Raw genomic sequence first — 10,705 nt, forward strand, 5'->3', positions numbered from 1 at the left:
TAATGAAAAGTTAAACATAAATAAGACGGCCTCAACGTATCGAACTCGTGACCAACTACTAGAATGCTGGAGGGTCAACAAGTCCACCACTAACACTATTTTGGACAATTTAATATTAACTAGTTCGTTGCCCATGCGTTGCCACGGGAAAACAACAATTACTGATGCATTTTAAAAAAAATCAACGTGTAACAAATTATATTTTCACTTTTATGTTGAGTAGAGCACCATTATGATTTTATGATGTTACATGCAATGGAGTAGAGCTATGTAATATGTTGCTCACAGGAGATGTGCCTAAGACGAGATGCTGCTCACAACAGCTTATTTCAGCACAACCTTTATCTGAAACCTGCACATAAGGGCATAAACTATGGAAGCATCACCATTCGGTGGTTTCATGTCCCCCACGTAGGCTTGTATCCGTGAAGCCATCGTTTTGCACAACTTTCACCCAACGGAAGCATCTGCAGCATGTGGGTCCCATGTTTCTTCCCCTCTCTTACTTTCCCCACCTATTTCACTTTCCCCTCCTCATGCATTAACGAGAGGCAAACATTGACCTGCCCTTGAATGCCCGTACGTTGTTACGGGACAACATAATAATACCGTTTTAGGTGTAGTTTGTTAAGGTGTTATATTAAGGTCATGTCGTTCTATACTTTTCCTTGACAAGCATCTTATTTTTCCCCACTGGATAAGCCTTGCTCTCCTTTGTCCGTCTTGTATCTCAATCCGCTCCTTCCCTCGAACTTCATTGTTGTCGCTCTACTTCTTACCTAGTGCGTTGTCACGAAATATAAGACCATACTGACACAAATAATTGTGCGAATTTTCTATGTTTATCCAACAACATGACGTCATGTTTTTTTCAAACACGACACTTTTTGTGGATAGGGGTGATTAACAAATATCATCCACTTATTTCCTTTCGTTCATATGACTACTTTACCACACTTTTCTTGGAAGAAGACAAAACGACATCTTTGTCTCGCTTGTTTCTTCTCCAGCTGCACTCTTTTCATATGTCATTTCTGTAACATTATCGTTAAGTATGTCATCTTGCTTTAACATCATTAAAGATATTTCTCAACTTTAGCAAATCTCACTTTACTACAAGAGCTGATGACCTTCTTCGACCTTAGCAAATCTCACTTACTACAAGAGAGGAATTATTTCAAATACCCCATTAACTAAAATGCCACATTCTTTAAATTTCACCCATTTTATTACACCATGCACATTGCCGCATGATGACTTGTTGCGTATAAACTTAACTGTAAAACGTGGTTGGTACGGATCCAAAATCATTGTCTTTACTGGGCATCTCACACACTACTTCTCTACAATCAATTCTTATCGGCGGGGTCTTCCATGTATACAGAGATGACGAGCACACACATTCAATGCCGCCACCTCTCCCTCCTTCCTCTATCGCCCCGCATCACCCACCTTGGAACTGCAAAATAGAACTCATTTATATGACAAGTGTTCTTCTAAGTGCCATATATTTTCACTTGCAATATTTCTTTCAGCAGATATATTTCAACATTTTCTTGTGTACTTGAAATTAATGGGTAACTCGTTAGCATGCAATTTGGTAGCTCATTGCACAATATGATTATCCTCTCACAAGTTCTTGCTCCGAGAGGAGATTCTAGAATTATATTTGGCAAAACCAGTATAAGTTGTACAACATCGGTTGAAAGAATGTGGGGAGCCTTGTGCAATATATCTTGGGGTAAAAAGAAAGCCAACATAAGGGAACAATGCAGACATGTTGAAGAGTTGATAAAAAAAAACTTGTTGAAGAGCTTGCACTTGCAAGAAGCTAGTCTTTTAGTATACGCAGTTTAAGTATCATGTTCTTCCTCTCAACATCATATAACCATAATAGAATATAAATTGCAGCGAAATCTTGTAGAGCTTAGCTAACAAACTACAGAGATCGGATAAATCTCAATAAAAAAATAACAATAGGACCTCGACAAAGATCAGGCAAATCGATCCAAACTGTAGTTGCCTACGTAATGTTGCTTATGTGTCACATACTCACATTGATAGTTAGGTAAACTGGCTAAGTATAAGAGAATGGAAGTCTAATAAAATAATAATGATGCCAGATCAAATGCATGCTTGTATCTGTTGTTTCTCATTCAACCATCTATAAATTATTGAAATACTACTAACCATATATGTGCAAAGCATGACTGGACATAATAAACATGAAAACAATATAGTTATCTTAACATCTATAAGTATATTGCCTTGTTTTTTTGGATGTTTTCTTGCATCAATAATGTTGATGTGGAAGAAAACTATAAAAAACATGTAGTTTAGAAAACTGGTTTAGAAATGCTAGTAGATATTAGATGGCAACATATTACAGAAACAAAAGAAAATAAGTACACATATATTGATCACTGTAATTATGTTGAATCAAAAAACATTGTTCAGAATTTTCTTGAGAGCAGAAAACTGAAACTCATTTTGGTAAAGAAATATCTCATAAAGAACCAGTAAGCAATAGTTCTTGTCCACAACCATTGGATCATTGTACTCGGAGGGCCATAAGTACACTGTCTATATCCATACAAATATATACACGAGTTTGTTGGGATACTTCTGATTTGAGTTGTTCAAAAACTTTAATCTAATTTCATAATTACCAATCCAATGGTTGTGGACAAGTTATATATCCTCCCCTAGTCACTTTGGATGGCTCAAATCTGAAGTATCCCAGCCAACTCGTGCAGTCGTGCTTATCAATGTAGATGTTGTCTCTGAACTTATCAATGTTTTCTTTTATGTAGTCTGTAGAAATACTGAACTTATATGTGAAATTTCTTAAGTGTTGTATTGTGTTCCCTAGGAAAGTATGCGGCTGTCACTTGTGTCTGGGGGAACAAGTTAAGTTTTTAACGGTTTAAAAGTTCTAAAAAGTCATGAAATAATACTGGAGCATCACAACAATGATGTAAGATGATCCATGAGTTATTTTATTATTTATATTTTGAGTATTCATACCGAAACAACTTAACCCGGCTACACTCAGTGTGTATTGTAGTCTCCCCACTTGGAAAACACATGGACCAGAATATTGATAAACTAATTACAGCAAATTTCCTTTAAACAATCTAGCTGATGAATCTCCATCCATGCTAAATTTTAGGTGTTGGCATTTCATGAGCACCAGAAGCCATCAAGGAATCCCAAATACGTACTTGTTCACTGTACTCATGGGCATAACCGTACTGGCTTTATGATTGTTCATTATCTAATGCGCACACAACTGTCTAGTGTTACTGAGGTGAGACAACTTATGCTTCAATTGTAATTTATCCATTTGTTGTCATATTTTTTTCCCTTGGCTAAATCTTTTGTTTGGTAGGCGTTAAATATATTTGCTCAAAGACGACCTTCATAACCAGAAACATAAAGAATTTTATCTGGGTATAGGTGTCTCAAGGTATACCCAAATAAGCGCCAGACTTAACATATCTTGGGTATGACAGAAATAAATATACGAATAGATGCATGTATATGTTTAGATTTATCTAAACATATGTATGGTGTATAGTTTATTGTTGAGGGGTTCTTCGCAAAGAAAGCTCCTGTATGAGAAATATCAAACGAATTGTGGCGAGGCTCAAAAAATGTATGGTGTTGCAAGAGTGACATGAAGATTTGATATTCGTTCGGATGCGGTCTTGAACTGCATTTGCATTTGCATTTATTATAGAATAACAAGTCTAGAGATTATTTCCTTTATTTATAGATTGTCTCGCTCCGTGGCAATGTACGAGCATTCATATAGTTGATAGTGATTTGGTGAAGCTTAAGACCATAAATAAATCTGGACAAATCACATATCCGAGGGCTTTAATTGTTGAATTCCTTTAGGTTAAGCTCGAGATGAAACTTTTGGCGGAGATACAGTAATATACAACTTTACTTGGCTTTTAATCCATGTGGTAATGTCATTAGCGTACATGATATTTTACGCATACTATACACTGTTTTCTCACAACAATTGATTAGTTTCTAAGTACTAATCTTCTTTTGGTTCAGGTACAGAATTATGTGATGATGGAGGATGGAGCTGTCCTTCGAAGAATTGTTTAATGAACTAAAAATTAGAAACATCATGTCTTGTTCATGTGCCAAATCAGCATTGCAATGCGCTGACTCATGTGTGGCATCCGTCCATGTTGATTAATGGAACCTTTGATAATCAGTAGATGCATGCATCACCTATGATAATTAATATATGTCAGGTATAATATTTGTCCATGTGTTGTATTTAATTTGTAAAGTCAATGTGTGTAGCACAATGAAACGGAAAAGGTTTAAGTGGTCCATCAACAATGGTCCCAAGGCAATGGCGTTTATTTTATGTCAGTAACACATATATTTGGGTATAACTCAATATATGTGATCCTCAAATCTAAGGAAAGTAGGACATGGGGTGGCACAGGAGAGGGGGCGGAAGGAAAATAAGGTCATTTTCCATTCCTAAGGAACAGATCGGTTAAATATGATAATATGAATGTGAGGTGATCTGCTTGGAAGAATTTGGATGTTTTAATCATGAGTTGTCAGGCTATGTCATCCAAGGCCCACAAAAACAACATCCGTCTTTCACATCTATAAAAAATGTGATTCTAGACCAATTTGAGGATTTAAAAAATGAGCACCACAATATACTAAAAATTTCCCAAAGAGGATGCCATTTTGGCTTCAAGTACAGAACCAAAAAACAAGCATTGAATGTGGAGCGTGTCGAGTCTTTAAGTGTCAGTCAAACTTACCGGTCAAAAAAGCCTGTGGCGGTTGTCAAGTGGACAAGAGTCTTCTCATTATGAGCGGTTTGCTCTGCACTGTCAAAATCTTCTTGTTTACCAAGCCTGGAAAAACATACCAACCGCAAAACGGACATGTCAGTGGCTTCAATTCACACGCGTGGAAATACTATTAATTTTCATTGTTGTGCGGACAAATATAACAACATCTGGATGAAGAAAAAATTCAATAGCTTCGGTGGACCATGATGATTAGAACAGAAATATTAGATAAAAAGGAGGATCGACTCTTGAAACAAAAAATCCCTTTGGGCTACTCGTATGTATCTTCTAGCATTTCAAAGAAAAAAACATGCATCTTCTTATTTTTGTTTATTACCGCTCCTTGCATAAAATAAGACTGCTACAACAGGTGCTATATACTTGAGTTACTCTATCTGTTAAAAGATGCATTTTCTTAAATATTGGAACAACTGTACGGACTCTCACAAGGTTTTCTGCAGTGCAACCTTGTAACTTTGGAAGTGGGGAGTAAAGCTCAAAGAATATCTGTGCATATCGTATGCTTGGTGATGGTGTGCAATTATGTGGAGTAAAGCTCAAAGATTATCTGTGTGTATCACACCATAATGCAATGATTTCCTTCCTACGATGAACTTTTTACCACTTTATTTAACTCCAACACTTCAAATTTAAGAGAAGCTCAAAGATTAATATGCAGAAAAATCAGTACTGACCTGGGGTCATTGGGATCAGTTTCTTCACCATTTGTTAAGCAGGGTCAGCTTCATAATAGATGGACTGATCAGGCAAACTAGCCCATGGAGAGGTTTCTCAAACACACAAAAAAAAACTTAGAACAACAATCACTCAAACTCCCATTAGATTGATGGTTAGTTGCTCGTGCATTGCTACACATCAATTGATAAATATGTCACATCTAGATGTGTCCTAGATATATCCATAAATATTATAGTGGTTTAACATGTGTCGTGTCCTTGTGAATCGTTATACACATCAATTGATATTGTCGAATTGTTTTCCACATCCACCGCTACTACCATAGTGGGCACATCGATATGATACATAATAATAAAAAATTTTATTCTAAAACATGGAATGTGTATTTACCCTTGATTTATTGGCACCCGAACTATTGTTTTAATCATTATATCTCTTTGGCTCTATAACACAAGAAGTTAAGGCATCATAACCACCTCCCTTTCTTACCATCCCCAGCTTTGTATGGATCTAAATCCCATGAATATTTTTCCTGCAAAGATACTTTTGGACATTGGAAAAAATACTACAAATAACTATAATTTGATACTTGATTCTATATGATTACAATATCCACCTTTGAAACGAGGACGGGTGACACCACCGCCATTGCACACCGTGAACTCCCATTCATAATATTGCTACATGAACTTCCATCCTAGCAAAAGGAGAATTGGGAAAAATTAAAGAACAATTAAAACTACATACGAAAATGAGCTACTTGTGCTAATGTTCCCTACAACAAAAATGGGATAACGAGCCTCTGAGCTGAATGCCAAATTTATCCAGAATTGCACAAAACTGATATATAGATTGATAAGAAACTTATAAATGTGTATAATTGAACAAAACTGAATAGCATAAAACTTGAATTGTTGTTGTGGATGACAGAATGTTGAACTGGTGCCAAATTGAGTGTACTCCACGTTTTGGCACCTTTCCATATTTCAGGTTGGACTTCCATCAAACACCTTGCCAACGTTGACAAAACAAATCTGCACAAGCAAGTATTAGAAGAAAATAAAGGGCCTGAAAACCTGGACGGGCACAGCGGCAATGTGGTCCGTGAGGCCGATTCTCAAAGACGGCTGCGAAGGCACCAAGGAGGAGGGGGTCGTGGACGCCGTGATCAGGCTTCTCCGGCACGTTCTTCACCTCCACCTGCAATAGACCATGGCGTTAGGCGCCACGGATTACGGGCAATACTCTTCGCCGCCTAACCAGACATTGAAAGGAGCATCTTTGTGTGAATGAACCGCGCAGTAGTGAAAACAAGGCCGGTTTTCTTCTCCTCATACCAATCAACCCAGAAGCCAGAGCACCATCCCACTGGCTCGCCGTCTGTGTGAATCAAGCACGAGACATGCATTAAGTCGCACAACGGCGATGGATCAATCTATCCAAAACAAGCGAGGCTGTATATACACATACAATACATACCAAAAGAGGATGAAACCCTTGCCATCTGTGTGATTCAAGCACGAGACATGCATTAAGTTGTACAACGGCGATGGATCAATCAATCCGAAACAAGCGAGGCTGCATATACACATATTGTACATACCAAAAGAGGATGAAACCCATAGAAACAAGGGATATCAGAGACGCGTTCATACGTTTCGGCACAGAATCCTGCGCTGAACTGAGGCGAGAGAGACACAAGCATACCTCGGCGCCAAGCGCAGGAGCGTTCTCCTCAGAGCTGGGAAATCCGGCACCTGAAGGCAAAAAGGCAAAAAGGCACGCTTAAAATCCAATTTGGCTGAAGAAAGGGGCCTGATGAGGCCATGACTTGACTCTGTCAGAGGCCATTTGTACGCAATCACAAGAGATGGCCGGCGACGGCGCAATCCGGATAGGGCACTCACGTCGGAAATGGAGATGATGCCGAAGTCCACCGCCTCGAACCCCAGGTTCCTCCAACTCGACACCACGAGCGTGTTGTACAGCTGCGCCACCCCGTGCTCCGCTACAGTACCCGCTCCACCATTGCCGGGAGCTAGCAGGTCGGGCACCCTCTCCTTCGCGCGCTGGATCAACCTCGCCACGTCCGCGGCGGTGCCGTGCGCCACCGCGCCGCGCGTAGCCGTCAGCGACTGCACCACCATGCAGTTGCCGTAGTACCCGTGCCTGGTGCCCACGAGCCGGCGCACGTTGGCCGAGAAATGCAGCGCCACGGGGGGCTCGTCGGACACGGAGACGATGGCCGCGCGAGTCCGGCACTGCCACAGCATGGCTGCGACGGCCTCGAACACCCTGCACGGGTCGCCGAGCCCGGCGGCGTCGAACTCGGCCTTGACGCGGCCGATCAGGCCGGCGGGGACGGTGACGTCGAGGAGCGCCAAGTCCCCGTTGAACAGGCAGCTGAGCGCCCGCTTCTGCGTGGCGACCATCGAATGCGGGAGGCACGGGAGCGAGCCGTCGTCCGCGCGGAGCGGCACGGCGGACGGCGCGGGCGACGCCCCACGCGCAAACCCGCCGACGACACCCATGTGCTGCGCCATGCCCTCTCCGTCGGTCAGCACGTGGTTCCACGTCCCCGCGACGGCGAACCCCCCGCAGGCGAACTCGGTGACCTGCACAAGCAGCAGCGGGTCGGCGTGGCGGCAGATCCCGCCAGGGTACCGCGCGACGAGGCCGCCGAGGAGCGGTGCCGCGACGTCCGCTAGCGCGTAGCCCGCCGACGCGGCGACGAACATCACGCCTGCCGCGCCCTCGATGCGCAGGAGCTCGCCATCGCCCTCGGCTGCGAGGCGGCCGGCAACGGGGCGGTAGTGGGCGAGCGCGAGGAGGACGAGGGATGGGCGGCCGGCAACGGGGCGGTAGTGGGCGAGCGCGAGGAGGACGAGGGATGGTCCGTCGGTCAGCACGTGGTTCCACATCCCCGCGACGGCGAACCCCCGCAGGCGAACTCGGTGACCTGCACAAGCAGCAGCGGGTCGGCGTGGCGACAGATCTGCCAGGGTACCGCGCGACGAGGCCGCCAAGCAGCGGCGCCGCGACGTCCACCAGCGCGTAGCCCGCCGACACGGCGACGAACATCACGCCTGCCGCGCCCTCGATGCGCAGGAGCTCGCCATCGCCCTCGGCTGCGAGGCGGCCGGCAACGGGGCGGTAGTGGGCGAGCGGATGAGAATCGTGGGGGAAGTGGACGATGTGCGGGGATGCTTTGGTTTTCGGTGGACCACTTCGGTTTTCGGAGGGATGTAACTTTGGTTTTCGGAGGGATGTAAAAAATCGGAAGGGAGAGGGGGTGTGACGTGGGTGCCTATTCTAAAGGAGGATCGCTGGTCGAACTATCACGACGACGGCAGATCCCCTTTAATAGTAGAGATAACAGGTGTTCATATAGTATAAACTGGACGCATGTGAGGCTTAAATGGTTTGCAAATAGTATCGCCCATTTTACGCGCATTAGTTTTCTTAAGATATTTGTAAAGCGTATGGAATAAAAATAGGGTGCAAATATTTATGTGTTATAATTATATTTTGTGTGTGGATATAAATAGGACACAGAAGGACGATGATTAGTAAATAAAAACACTTAAATGTACACCCATGTATTATATAAAAGTGTTTAGTAAATACGGACATTTAAAATATATTTTGAATACAATTTTTTAAATATTTAAACACAAAAAATGTACAGTTGCAACTTATATGTAAATTATACAAAATGATGAATACAAATATTTACTAAATATTCACTTGTGTATAATTCTAACTCGTGATTCATATTCAAAAATGTTATCTACTTATATATTAACCATCACTAAATATTCATATGAACATTTTAAAATTTAATTACATATGTTTTTATTATACAAATGTTGGACTATATTATGTGTATAATTATTGACATGTTTGCAATTATAGAAACATTTTTATTTGTATGTATATAAATGTATAAATGTATTATACAAAAAATTATTTAAAATTTTAAATAATGAATATTTATATTTTTATAAATATAATTTTTTTTATCATTTATAAATATTGTTCTAAATGTTGAATGAATGCACTTTTTTTAGTTTTTCTTTTAAGCAATCGCTTCAAATACATTATGTTTTTTCTAAATATTAAAAAAAAGATTTCACGTCAGCAAACATCGCCATGAGCTTTTTTTGATAAATGAAAAAACCCGAGGTGGTTTACACAAAAAACTGGCCACACACCACTTTACTATCATCGAGTCGTTGACAACGGGCGACATGCCACGCTCGCATTTCTAGTCAGCAGTTCGGGCATACACAATTAAGATTTGCACTGTATTTGCATGCTCGAGCCAAGTAATTGCATCAGGTCAATGCATGCTACAAGTTCTTGCACCAAAGTGATCGTTTGCTTCAATTTTTAGTACCACCAGTGTAATTGACTCTTTCTATATCTCTACTTAATAATAAAGCAAATACTGCTTCTGGTCGTACGTCATTAAAATTGCTTCTAACGTTGTATTAAATTACCCACTATGCCACCCATAAATGAAGAAAACGATTCGATTTTCTTTTTTGTCAAAGTCACCGTCCGGATCGTTACTTATAATGTGAAACCTTGGACATGAACGAGGGCTAGCTTGTCCTGCTCGCTAGATCGGCGCTGCAACTCCGAGGTGTCCCAGGTTTGATCCCTAAACCTACACCTTTCTCATTCGATTTTCTGTTTTATGCGGAAGGGGGCCTCCAAATCCGTACCGAACTAACCAATGATCGCCGTGTGCAAAAGAGAGGATCTGATCATCTACTACATAATCCCACCACGCTCCCTTACATTCAAATAAACCAATTTAAATACTGCTGCGAGTTGAAATCAATAAACTGGCTTGGATCAATAGGAAAGTGTGGGCAAAGGAATTAAAACTGAAGGAAGAAGATGATCCTGATTTCAAATGTCAAAAGAAAGAAGATGGATGATTCTGAGAAAAACAGATACGGGAATGCAGCCTACACAGGCGGCACATCCCGAGGGGACCTCCTGGTTATCAGGGTCTGGGATGGATAACTCTTTCTTTATTTTATTATTTGGGATAGAGTTTTTTATTTTGTGCTAAAAGCAGGTACAATAGATCTCATTTCTTGATTCTGAATCCATACATGTCCGGCGGCGGCGAAGGATGGATAACATGC

Source organism: Hordeum vulgare, chromosome 5H (genome assembly GCF_904849725.1).
Source record: "Hordeum vulgare subsp. vulgare chromosome 5H, MorexV3_pseudomolecules_assembly, whole genome shotgun sequence".
NCBI classification, from domain to species: Eukaryota; Viridiplantae; Streptophyta; class Magnoliopsida; order Poales; family Poaceae; genus Hordeum; species Hordeum vulgare.